This window comes from Leuciscus leuciscus (assembly GCF_965113295.1).
Source record: "Leuciscus leuciscus genome assembly, chromosome: 1".
NCBI classification, from domain to species: domain Eukaryota; kingdom Metazoa; phylum Chordata; class Actinopteri; order Cypriniformes; family Leuciscidae; genus Leuciscus; species Leuciscus leuciscus.
Window position 1 is genome coordinate 36,609,667 of NC_138725.1, and position 14,735 is coordinate 36,624,401.

Genomic DNA, 14,735 nt, shown 5'->3' on the forward strand with positions numbered 1-14,735 from the left:
CATCATGTTTCTCAACATGATGGCTATAAAATGATTGCCACCAACATTCCACTCTTACACAAGATGAACAAAATGCCAATGACCCTGGACCTGGAACGACTGGATGAAGGTGGTGGTATAGAAGCTTTGAGAAGGAACCAAGCGAAGTATCACTACAATTGTCGACTTCGGTTCAACAACACAAATTTACTTCGTGCCCAGAAGCAACAATCCGATGCTCAATGTAGTGAGATAGATGAAGGCCAAACAAAGCATCGCAGAACCATGATGCAGAAAAGTCTAGATGATCAGGTTTGCTTTCTTTGTGATAACATATCTCCTGAATCTGACCTACGTCAGGTAATGACACTGCAACTGAATGACAGACTACATGAATGTGCACAAACACTGAATGATGCTAAATTATTGTCTCAACTAAGTGGTGCTGATGCCATTGCACAGGAGCTGAAATACCATAATTTGCGTCTCATTCATCTTTACAACAGAGAGAAACCTCAGAAGGCTTGAGAAAGAGTCACAGAGTGAAACGATTCAACCAGCCATCTTTCCTATGGCTCTTTCTGAACTGGTCACCTATATTGTTGAAACCAGTCTCAATTCTGATGGTCCTTCCGCCTTCCGTCTCGCAGATACAGTGGGGAGAACAAGTATTTGATACACTGCTGATTTTGCAGGTTTTCCCACTTACAAAGCATGTAGAAGTCTGTAATTTGTATCATATGTATTCAACTGTGAGTGACGGAATCTAAAACAAAAATCCAGAAAATCACATTGTATGATTTAAGTAATTAATTTGCATTTTATTGCAAGACATAAGTATTTGATACATCAGAAAAGCAGAACTTAATATTTGGTACAGAAACCTTTGTTTGCAATTACAGAGATCATTCGTTTCCTGTAGTTCTTGACCAGGTTTGCACACGCTGCAGCAGGGATTTTGGCACACTCCTCCAGACCTTCTCCAGATCCTTCAGGTTTCGGGGCTGTCGCTAGGCAATACAGAATTTCAGCTCCCTCCAAAGATATTGGGTTCAGGTCTGGAGACTGGCTAGGCCACTCCAGGACCTTGAGATGCTTCTTACAGAGGCACTCCTTAGTTGCCTTGGCTGTGTGTTTCAGGTCGTTGTCATGCTGGAAGACCCAGCCACAACCTATCTTCAATGCTCTTACTGAGGGAAGGAGGTTGTTGGCCAAGATCTCGCGATACATGGCCCCATCCATCCTCCCCTCAATACGGTGCAGTCGTCCTGTCCCCTTTGCAGAAAAGTATCCCCAAAGAATGATGTTTCCACCTCCATGCTTCACGGTTGGGATGGTGTTCTTGGGGTTGTACTCATCCTCCTTCTTCCTCCAAACACGGCAAGTGGAGTTTAGACCAAAAAGCTCTATTTTTGTCTCATCAGACCACATGACCTTCTCCCATTCCTCCTCTGGATCATCCAGATGGTCATTGGCAAACTTCAGATGGGCCTGGACATGCACTGGCTTGAGCAGGGGGACCTTGTGTGCGCTGTAGGATTTTAATCCATGATGGCGTAGTGTGTTACTAATGGTTTTCTTAGAGACTGTGGTCCCAGCTCTCTTCAGGTCATTGACCTGCCGTGTAGTTCTGGGCTGATCCCTCACCTTCCTCATGATCATTGATGCCCCACGAGGTGAGATCTTGCATGGTGCCCCAGACCGAGGGAGATTGACCGTCATCTTGAACTTCTTCCATTTTCTAATAATTGTGCCAACAGTTGTTGCCTTCTCACCAAGCTGCTTGCCTATTGTCCTGTAGCCCATTACACAGCTCTCTGGTCTTGGCCATTGTGGAGAGGTTGGAGTCTGTTTGATTGAGTGTGTGGACAGGTGTCTTTTATACAGGTAACAAGTTCAAACAGGTGCAGTTAATACAGGTAATGAGTGGAGAACAGGAGGGCTTCTTAAAGAAAAACTAACAGGTCTGTGAGAGCCGGAATTCTTACTGGTTGGTAGGTGATCAAATACTTATGTCATGCAATAAAATGCAAATTAATTATTTAAAAATCATACAATGTGATTTTCTGGATTTAGATTCCGTCTCTCACAGTTTCAGTGTACCTATGATAAAAATTACAGACCTCTACATGCTTTGTAAGTAGGAAAACCTTCAAAATCAGCAGTGTATCAAATACTTGTTCTCCCCACTGTATGTGCAACCTGTACCAGCAGCGTATCCTTTTTCTAACAGTGGCACTTCCTCTCTGTGGACTACACCTTGCCGTGGTGGAGAGGCTTGTGTACTCCAATGAACCTGAGACCTATGCCGGTGGGGATTTTATATCCCTGGCAAGTTTAACTAAGCTGGACAGGTCAAAGGAGAGGAGGCAGACAAAGCAGACATTATGACTATTTGACAGAAATGGTGGCCATCTTGAAAATGGTGTCCATCCTGAATTTTTGAGTGGCACATACCTTTTTCCAAAAGAGTGTTCCTTGAAGAGTATTTCTGCCTAATTTTATGCTTGCATCACCATTTGAACACTTGAAATAATTAATATTCGACAGGAACGGTGGCCATCTTTAAAAATGGCGGCCATCTTGAATTTTTGAGGGACAAGCATCTTTTTCTATTAACATGTCCTTTAGAGAGTTTTTGTATAAAATGTTATGCTTGGATCACTGTTTGAATAATTGATATAATAAGCATTGAATAGCAATGGCGGCCATTTTGAAAAATGGCCGCCATATTGAATTTTTGAGTGGCCAACGCCTTTTTCCAAAATAGTGGCCCTTAGAGAGTATCTGTGCCAAATTTCATGCTTCTATACCAAAGTGAACGATTTTTTTACTAATCTGCTGCACTAGAACACTCTAGCAACCACTTAACCACCCAGCCAGAACCTTCTAGCAACCACTTAAACACCCTGAACACCCTAGCAACCGCTTAAAAACCACACAGAACACTCTAGCACCCACTTAACCACCCTGAACACTCTAGCAACAGCTTAAAGGAACACACCGACTTTTTGGGACTTTATCTTATTCACCATATCCCTAAGAGTTAGATAAATCCATATATACCCTTTTCATATCTGTGCGTGCCGTAACTCTGTCTGACGCACCCACCGCTAGCCTAGCTTAGCACAAAGACTGGAGGTAAATGGCTCCAGCTAGCATACTGCTCCCAATAAGTGACAAAATAACGCCAACATTTTCCTATTTACATGTTGTGATTTGTATAGTCACAGCGTGTACAAATAACAAGGTCACATGAGACACAGCCATCTTCTAACTGTATACATACCAGGAACTATCTCAGAAGGCGAAGCCTGAACACCCTGAACACTCTAGCAACCACTTAACCACCCAGGAAGAACAAAACAAGAAGAACTGGCAAACTTGTCAGACTGAACTATTCAAGCTAAATATTTGTGAATTAAATAATATTACATTTGTGACGTTTCATTCCTCATGCTGTGTAGCCAAACCCTCAAGACATTTAATAAGCAAAAGGCTAAGGGAAACATGTGGTTTAACTCTAGCATCTCTCTGTTTTTGAGTTTCATTTGATTAAATGGACTCATGCAACTTATAGAAGCACCAGGGGGTTCCTGAACACAACCCAATATCTCTGTCTGTTGAAAGATCACTGCTGTGGCCCCGGGGACAGAGAAACAGCTTAGGTCTCACAGTGAGGGGTAGCTCAGCGTTTGGGCCTCAGCACGACATCACTTCCTCCAGCCGTTTCTTCACCTGACTTTGAGAAATCCGAAGGTCGAACGAGCTCATCTGGTCCTGCCAGCAAACAATAAACCACAGCAATTTACTTTGGAACAAAATAACCCAGGGCTACATTAACCCAGGGTTAAATGCTCAGTACTATGTCAACGACCACAACTGTGCAAAGAATCCACTGTTTTCCTCCTCTGAGCTCCATCAGCTTTTATTCGTCTCTGCTTTGGGCTCTTGTCTGACCTTTGACATCCTCTAAATAAGAGCAGAGTGAACTAGAGTAAATGGTTTCTGTGTTAATGCAGTGAGAAAGACCTTTAAAAGGACTGTTTCTATTCATGAATGAAATACACTGTGCTTCACCTCCTACAGCGGCTCCGCTCTTTAAACACGAGAATGAGAAGTTGTTCCTTGCAGGAATTATTTTGCTTTGCCCATAAAAGTTGACGAAACACTAAAAAGTTATCTGTCATCCTGCAGTATTGTGTTTCTAACAGAGCGAAGCATCACTCCTGCTGTTCTGAGCTTCAATTCAACACATTGCAAGCAAAAAAAAAAAAAACAGCCTGAACTGAGGAGTTTATAAAGCTATAGATCTGCTTAAGTGTCTCGTAGAGAGACAGGACGGCCAATTAATGCTCTGAAAACTCTGTCATGGTTTCAGGGATGGAAGATCTCAGCGTGGGATCACTGCACTTCCCGTGCCAGACAGTTCCTGGCAGAGACATGACTTTGAACCGGCATGCATTCAGGAGGAAGACTGAATAAAACACATCTGATCTCACCGATCATCTGAGCGATTCATCTCAGTAAAAAACAAAAGTTACTGTCATCCATTTCACTTTATTCACTTTGACAGGGTGACTCCCTAGTTCTCTTCCTTTATTTGATTGTGAATAAAAGCCAAAGAACAGGAAGGAAGGAATAAGAGAATGTGAGGTTTTCATTATAGCCTTGAAAATAAACTCAAGGCCTTTGACTTTGCAGCGTTTTGAACTCTGAAATGCACTGACGGTGTTGCAACAGAGATCTTCATTTCAAAAGAAAGAGCTGGCAGACCTTTTTGTCTCTGGTTGAAAGTTGAGAAATCGAGTGAAACTCAAGGGAAATAAATATGACCAAAATATCTATTTAATGTCTCAAAATTGTATTGCCATGAGGCTAAATGCATCCTGCTTCTCAGGTGCTTCTCCTGGGTAAAAAGTCCCCAATCTCACATGCATCCTGTCAAAACAGATCTCAAAACAGTCTCAAACTGCTCAGATTTGCCAAGAAACCAAAGACAATGATCTCAATATTAAGTCAAGCATTTCAAATAATCTGAACTGCTCTTCGCATAACTTGTATGCAGTATCTGTCAATACTCTTTATGTTTTAGGAGGAATGTCGGCAACAGCATTGATACTTAATATGTAACTGAGAAGAACATAGAAGGAGGCATGTTTGTGCTAAACAGAACAATTACTAATTTAAATGACAAAAAGATACCAAAGAGAAAAAAAATTGCACTTAAATACAAAAAAATTGGCACAACTGTTCAGTGAAATTCACAATGTCATAATGTGATTTCTCAACTTTCATCAAGAAAATTTCTTTGGAAGCAAAGTTCACAAAGGAAGATTGTTTTGCTCAAATGTTGCTCTATGTTAACTAGGCTCATTATAGATGTGTTTTGTTCATTAAAAAAAAAAAAAACAGTTCTATTTGCCTGGTCCAACTAACACTAGCATTCCTTTCCGTGTCAGGGCCGGGTGAGGTTTCCCATGTTGACTCAAATTAAGCCGCAGGTTCCACTCCTGGTGGTGCCTTCCCATCAAATCCTTTAAGATTCAGCTTTGCAACCCCCAGGAACCCAAAGACTTGTGGTTTCCTGCACACTGCCTGGTGGGTCATGGCAATAACGGCCCCCCTCTGACCCACTCGGGCATCCCAGGGAGTCCGAAATTCTCGTCCAAAATTTCCGCACGTTAAAAAATAAATACGATCTCACGTTGTGTCAATCACATTAACCAATTAAGCCTCCGAAACCTTCATCCGTCATAAAAAAATTTGGATCGGGTTCGAATTTCGTTGTTTTTGCATCCGTAGCAAGCATTTTGAGAGGTGTTTTGACAACTCAAAGCCATCAAAATGATGAATACGGGAAAAAAACGTACATTTCGGACTCACTGTACAGGGACCTTGAGTCTGGTTCTCAGACGGTTGTGTGATGGACTGTACTCAGGTTTTGAACCATTTCAAACACAGACCTCCAGAGAAGCAAACCAGTGCATAGTTTGCTGCTGGAAGCCCAGAGAAGTGCACCTTAGCAGGCTTGAATGTAGGAATTGATGGCCGGCTGAAGAACAAAGTGTGGGCTCGGGGGAGACTTCAACCCCCTCTGACCCGCTCGGGCATCCCAGGGAGGGAGCACCGTCATGGGCGTAGATTACGCGGGGGACGTGTCCCCCCCACTTTTTATAAAATGTAAATTCGTCCCCCGCACTTTTTCATAGGGCAAGTGTGTCCACGACAAGCTGAGGTTTTCGCGGGTGTGTATAGCCTACATCGAGATTTAAAATCCAAAGAGTCAAGTCTATCTACAAAGTGCACCAGATTAATGAATTTATCTTTAAAATGTACAAATTTTCTTCCAGGGGGGCATGCCCCCCGACCCCCCTAAGGGTACCGAGCTCCACACACAAACACAGTAGGCTATATGATGGTCTATGAAAAATACAAATTTCATTATCTTATTATTAAAATGCATGGTCAGGATTTTACCACTTCCGCCTAGTTTTGAGCCAGGAAAAACCCTGCATGTGCAATATAAAGTAATGAACATCTTTCTTTCTTTCTGTTTTATTGCTTTAAAAATAAATAGCATATTAAGCCAATTAAGCAAAAACCTGTCAACAAAAGTCTGAAAAAAACTGGTATTACACTTGACATTCTGTCCCCCTCACTTTTGAAATGATGGCTACGCCCCTGAGCACCGTCCTGGGCACGATTCAGTGTCAGAAATTCCTTCACAGAAAATGTGTCAAGCGCAGGCTTGGCCTAAACATCCAGCCTCTCTGACCTACCCTGGCCAGTTGGAGCAGAGGCTGTCTGAGGGAACGGTTTATTCCGGGTGGATGATGGAATCTATGGGTGTATTTTGTTTACTCTTTTTGACACTTTTGATCAGTTTAATGGATCCTTGCTGAATAAAAGTATTTCTTTTCTTTTCTTTTTTAAACTTACTGACTCCAAATTTCAGAACTAGTGAGCCTTTAGAACAACATTTTTCAATGTATAGGTAAATTACTAAACGCAACATACCTCAAACATGAATTTTGACTTTGTAGTTTGAAATGTAAGTTGCTAAACAAGAAATTTCCGCACATTAAAAAATAAATACGACCTCATGTTGTGTCAATCACGTTTACACACTGCCTCCGAAACCTTCGTCCGTCATAAAAAAATCCGGATTGGGTTTGATTTTCTGCTTTTTCGCATTTTGAGAGGTGTTTTGAAAATTCAGAGCCATCGAAAAAACGAATACAAAAATTTTGCATACGAAAAGGCGGTTGTGTGATGGACTGTACTCAGGTTTTGAACCATTTCAGACACAGACCTCCAGAGAAGTAAACCAGGGGGGGTGAGAGTGGCGGGTGCATAGTTTGCTGCTGGCAGCCCAGAGAAGTGCACTTAGCAGGCTTGACTGTAGAAATTGATGGTCGGATGAAAAACAAAGTGTGGCCTCGGGGCAAACTTCAACCCCCTCTGACCCGCTCGGCATCCCAGGGAGGGTGCACCGTCCTGGGCACGATTCAGTGTCAGACACCCTGGAGGAATTCCTTCCCAGGAAATATGTCCAGTGCAGGCTTGGCCTAAACATCCAGCCTCTCTGACCTACTGGCCAGCCCAGGGAGGGTGACTCGGTTCTGGGCGCAGTCAAATTCGCCCGTCACGCTGGAAAGCGGCGGTTGGAGCAGAGGCTGTCCGTTCACCTCCTCTGGCTCGATTGCTGGAATCGATGGGTGTAACTTTTGGGTGTCACTTTAATTGAATGCATCCTTGCTGAAAAACTTGCTTTTGTTAAACTTACTGACTCCAAACTTCAGAATTATTGAGTATTTAGAACAACAGTTTTCAATTTATATGTAAATTACTTCACTCAACATACCTCAAATTTCCATCTACAACACAGATTGCACACATTCATACCTCAAACATGAATTTTGACTTTGTAATTTGCTAAACAAGAACCACAAATATGGTATTTAGACAAATCGGACAACCACTGTAGTCTAATAGCAACTTTCAGTATTATACATTTACCTGTTCTGCATAATTCCTTTAATGAATTTAAAGGTACAGTCTGTAAGATTGACAGCTAGTGGTTGAAATAGGTACTGCAGTCCAAATAAAAATATTGGAGAGAGTTGTTTCCCCCGGCCCCTCCTCCTCAGACTCGACGCTCACACGGGTTGCCAGTTTGAGGACACACAATAGGAACGAGCGCAATTGACAATGAAAGTAGAGGAGACTTACTTGATGAGTTGATTTATTGATTCATGATGAGCTGATATCGCGTTTTATTATGCTCCCATTCATAGAGACTTTAGATGAGTGCGGAGACATTTTTAGGTTGGGTAGAATCTGCCAGCCCGTTCTCATCCCAAGGCGTCATATACTGACGCTTTTGACATTTCGTCTACATCGAACGCACATGGCACCCTTTAGCGTCAATATGAGACGCAGATAGATATGGGCCAGAAGGCGCCTCCTAGCGGTCTAACCCTAACCCTACCCCAGACCTAAACCTATCCATAACCGAACAAAGCTCTGTGCGTGTCATATTGACGCTAAAGGGTGCCATGTGCGTTCGATGTAGACGAAATGTCAAAAGCGTCAGTATATGACGCCCTAGGATGAGAATGCGTTGAATCTGCAGTCTGCGTTCGCTGGTTTCCATTGCTGCAATACACTGTGTTTTTCGGCAACTGGCAACCTGTGGTGTCGAAATAATATTGGGTAAATTTCCAACGTGCGATATCCCACAGACCAAAACAAAAACAGACATTCTGACACGAAACGCATATTTCAAAGTAAAATAACTGGCTGTAGAAGTGTTTTTCAGAAAACGAGTATGTGAACTCAGCATGTTTCCTAAATATCTGCAAACTTAACATATTATGGTATTTTTATGCTTTAATACAGTCAAAAACTTACATACAGCACCTTTAAGTGCCTAAACATCAAAAATAAAGCATGCACAATTCATTCTTAGTCAATTTCCCTGTGTGTGTTTTATGGAGACGGATAAGCATTATAGAGCCATTGTGTGCTGGGCTGGAAGGTGGTAAAGCTTTTATGAAACAATGGCTTTTTGTTTTTGAATGATTTCCATCAATTCTGCCTCCGCGTTGACCAGCACTATTCCCGCGAGGCAAAACAATCGTCTGAATGGAGCGGTGCGTGAGTGATGATAACCACAGACTGTTGTCCTCTGTGACGCAAAACTCTGGCTCGCACTGATCGATCGGCGTGTACTCTTTTCCCCACTGTTGCTGCAATAGTCCCACCCTGCTCCTTACACACACACACACACACTTCCTAATTAAACCCAGGAGTGCGGTGCTCAGGCCGGTCAGCCTTTGTTCAACTTTCCCTCATCAAGAGCTCTTGCAGATATCATGCAGAGCTGCGTCCATCGGCCTCAGACAGACGTATCCCACAATGCCCCAAAGAAGGAAAGACGTCAAGCCTCCCACACGGGAAACCGCAGAGCAATGTTTGATAGAAATCTGTTTGAGAAACCATTATCCTCTGTGAGTAATTCATTCACTCTAAAGCTACACTACCGTTCAAAGGTTTTCACCAAGGATGCATTAAACTGATCAAAAGTGACAGTAAAGGCATTTATAATGTTAGAAAATATTAATGTATCAAATAAATGCTTTCCTTTTGAACTTTCTATTCATCTAAGGATCCTGTGGAAAAAATGCATCACATTGCATTTGTTTTGAACATTGATAATAATTAGAAATGTTTCTCGAGCATCAAATCAGCATATTAGAATGATTTCTGAAGGATCATGTCATTTTTAATGACTATTTACCACACTTGCACTGTTTATCATTCTCAGTGTGTAAATAAACTCTGTGATTAGAGTTCTGTTACTGCCTCAGTATTCATTAGTAAACATTGTCTGTTTTATTACTGTGTACTAATGCGCTGTATACTGTGTGTTTCATGCAGTAGTAGAAAGTTTTGTGACAACAGTTAGATGAAATCTCAAAGGAAGCGGCCCAATGTCGCTGTCAATTTTGTGTTGTTTCTTGACGTGTGAGATCGGTTGACCTTTGAACAACCTCTTTAGACAATGATCTCAGAGCTGGGATTCAGGAAAACACTATGACATCAGCACTAGTATCAATGAGTCTCAGGACACACACACACACACGGAAACACAAACACACACACACATCTAATCTGCTCATATAAATTTTAATGGGGGAAAAAGAGAACAATCCAAGCTTGTCATAGTTACTCACAATGCTGCAATGTGAATGTGTGTAGTTCACATTAGCACTTTCTACCACAAGGGCCAATTTCTGAAGAAAAGGTAGTTCTAGGCAAGAAATATTATGGCCCTTGAGGGAAAAATCCAGTCAACAGCAATTGTTGCAAAATGTTGATTGAACCACACACACACACACACACACACACACACACACACACACACACACACACAAAATCTCAACTCATTTTTTAACTAAGAAAAATCTAAATGGAAGTATTGTGTCAGCATCCACATGGTTTGAAATGTATCCTATTTTCTAAATGCATGTTATTGATCTCACTGTGAACGATTTATTCATGAAATGGCGGCTCGTCCGAATTTTCACCTAAATTTTGAAGGTCAGCTTAATGTCAATAAAATTACATGATGTTAGTTTGAACTGCTACCGCTGATAATGCACCAAATACCTTAATAAAGGAGAGCAGAGATACTGGATATTTGATTAGCCAACAAATTTACCAAGCCACCGTTCCAACAGAAGCTACGAGTTAAAGATGAAGGAAGACCTGATGTTGGATATAGCAATCAGCTTCACTATACGGATGAATGTGCTCTTTTAACACAGACATTTAAAGGGACAGAAGGATGGATTTTTGCTTCAAGTGATTTAGGTTTGTGAAATTATATTATAGATGAGTTTTGAACAACTTCTTGAAACTGTGGGAGCATCTCTAACAATAAGAGGAAGTGCATTCCATAACCTGGGCGAAGGAACAGAGAAAGCTCTCTCCCCCATAGATGTTAATCTACAGAGAGGCTGCTGAAGAGTAAGAGAATCAGTAGACCGAAGGGAACGGGAAGACGTGTACAGGCTGACTAAGTCACAGATATAAGAAGGGGCTATTCCATACATAGCTTTGTATGATACTGTGAGAGTTTTAAAAGCAATATGCCACTGAACAGGAAGCCATATGCATCCCTAATATATGCACAGCAAACGTTTATGTTCTTCCCAATGTATGCCACACTGTAACAGCAAAATATCCAGCAAACATCTACTTGAGTTATAAGCAGTATTTCTGAATAAATCATCTATCATATCCACTCACAATGCATCAGTGTTGGGACGCACTATTAAAACCAAATCAAAGGTAATTTTATTAGGCTTTTGTGCGTCTACGAAACAACATGGGGTTTTTGTGGGCTGGCACCGAGGCGTTTTTCCCAGGATAACTGAAGTGAATTGTTGAGACGCTGAGTGCAGGAAGCATGAGGGTGTGTGTCGCACAGCAGCTGTGGAGGTCGGGAAGCGTTTAACGCTGATGTCATGAGAGGTACGGTCTTCACACCGCAAACTTTCCTTTTATCTCACCTCGGCCCTGCTGTGAGAAAAGCTCACAGTTCATCCGTCATCCTCCAGAGACGCATTAAAGCGCCGTGACACGAGGGCTGCGGGTTTAGTCACAGGAACGCACATCTAACAGATCATTTTCTTCAGGCTGGTGTGCTTGAAGTTGATTAGTTAATTGAACATATTGAAGTTGATTAAAAAATAAAATAATTTAAAACATTTAACAGCATTTTGAACGACCACATCACAATTTTGTCCCCAGGCCTGTGTCGCCCATTTTCATGATAAATACAACACTTAATATACATGATGTTTTTCCAACTTGTTTACATTCTTGGGTATATCAGTAATGATTCTCTCTAATGTATATATATTTTTTCAATTATCCCTCAACTAAGGGTCCACCCTGTTATTTTGATTGTCCACCCATATTATCCACCCTACTTTCCCTTTAAATGAAAGTTGGAAACATTAAATGACATCATATTATAAAGCAGTTTTTTTAAGAGTTAATCTCTTTTAAACTCCATGACTTCTCCGTTTGGGGTCTCAGAGACTTTTTTTATGGCAAGTGTCAAAGATTACTGTTGGCCACTGCAGGAGTGAGTGTTTATGAGATCGCAGGGCGTTATTATTATCTGTGAAGTGTGAACATTCCTGCCTCCTCCTCCGCCGAGGGACGAGCATGAAAAGGGTTTTTCGTGGAGCTTTTTAAGAGAGGCCGAATCCGGGGCAAAGTGTGTGACCCACCGAGGGGAAACTAAAATACACAGATGACGCCTTTAGAAAACTGCAGATTTGTTTTACGCCAGATAAACCACTCATATAAATCTCAATTGTTTTTAGATGAAATGGAAATAGCTCTTTTTGCTGAAGTCTCCAGTTGTTCCCTAGTAAAAACCCAGGAATCTTACATGTGTCTCCTCTAGAGATCTCAACAACATCCATTTAGCTTTATGGCTCTAGACTCTTAATGGATGACAACTATTAAATAATTTCTATTCATATTTTTGTATTGATTAGAACATATGAACAGCACAGATGGGTCATTTATGGTATTCTGTGCCTTTTGATCATCATAAAATGTAGGAAATCAAACTCAGTTTTTAATAAATTAAAAAAATATTTGTGTAGTCGTGATAGAGTGATGTAAAACACTTAAAAATATATATTCTGGTCAAGCTCGGGTAAATAAATGTAACCACTTATTTAACAAAATAAATGAAATGGAATAAAAAATGTCCACAGGGAAAGGTACAAATGCCTGAAAGGCATTTTGGTTTACTTTTTAAAGTACTACAGTATTGATACTATAGTAAATTTTCATTGTCACTGTATTATAAGTGTTTTTTGTGTGTGCTGATTTTATGAAATTTTTGTTAAAAAAAAAAAAGCAGGATGGACAAACTGATATCAGGGTGGACAAATTAATAACAAGTGATGGACAAAAGGATGGATGGATGGATGATTTCCTATCGCTCACAAACAACCAATTACAATTTTACTTTATTTTAAACTGGATTTAGATGGGAAACAATATCTAAAACATTTCAAACAGACTTTAAATGCCCAACTTCTTCAACTTTAAACATAAATTACTTTTACAATAACTATGCTCACTCTCGGTGTCCACTCTGTTAGCTCTTCAGATATAACAGGGTGGACATTCTGACCTAAAATCAGCCAATGAGCAAAAACAAGCTAACATAGAAGGTTTATCAAATAAAGAATTGCATGGCCTTTAAAAACTGTCATTTTAAAAATATGATTTTTCTAGTAACTTTTTTCATATTTCCCTTAACAGGGTGGACGTAACTAATTTAAAGAGAAAGTAGTCAAGATAACAGGGTGGACAATAAATTGAGGGAAAAGCAAAAAAAAAATTATCATAATTGTTCAAATAAATGTAATAATTGAAAACAAATATATATATATGTTTGTACATTAGAGAGAATCATTAATGATATACCCAACAATGTAAAAAAAGTTGGGAAAAATCATGTAGGCTATAGGCCTAAGTGTTATTTATCATGAAAATGGGCGACACACCTGTGGACAAAATCTTGATGTGGTCGTTCAAAATACTGTAAATTGTTATTTTTTAATCAATTTCAATTCAAATGGTGTAAATGGTTTAAATTTGATATTGTTCAACATTTTCCCAGGAATGACCCAGATCAGAAAACTATAACTTAGGACTTACCTGCAAACAAAGTATTCTGTCTAAATGAAATGTTATGTGAACATATGGTTAGCCTACGTATTTCTTCTGTATGATGTGTAATGTGTATGTTGTTCTTACACATGCGCGTTGAATAACGGCTCAGATCGGCCTGGGCTTCGCCGCTCAGTCCTTGACTAGAGGAAATGTGGAGTCCAGGGAGGAGTCGGTTCCCACACCCAGAAGAAGGGCTTTCGGCTGGTCTAACACAAACACTGCAGCCCTCAGGAAGGAAAGGGTTCCCAGACACCCCACAGACTGACCCAACGCCAGCCGAGGCGCAATCGATGATCTGAGTCGAGTGACTCGCTCACTAACGCAGGTTTGCGTTGGCCTAACGTTACACGCACAACGCGAGAAGAAATACGCTCGTTTACAGTTCCGTGGAGTTTTTTTCAAGTCAGATATAGCTTATAATTAATATATAAAATAAAATAAAAACAGGTTGCTTCCTGTCTCCCATTGTGTTTTATCCGAGGAACTGTTTTGGTTCGCGAGTCGTTCAGACCGATTTGGCTGAATCACTTAAATGAATAACTAGAATGATTGAACGATTCTTTTGCGATTCACGAAACGTTTAGTTCAGACCGCTTTGTGAACCGAACCGACCGATTCATGAATTTACTGAGGAATCCCGTTACTTTTCGCGAAACGACTAGTTCGGGCCAAATGTGTGAACCGAACCGATTCATTAAAATGAATTTACTAGTAGGATCCCGTTACTTTTCGCGAAACGAGTATACTGTGTGAACCAAACCGATTCTTTAAAATGAATTTACTAGAATGATCCCGTAACGATTCGCGAAAGGAGTCGTTTGGGCCACTTTGCAAAGCGATCTGACCAGAGCCATAGAGAGAAAGAGTTGCGACACTCCTATAGACCTCCGTTGTAAAAAATGGCGGCGCTATTACCGCCTACTTCCGGGATTTGAAGATCGGATTAGTTCCAAACACTGTCATTTGGGCGTTGGACA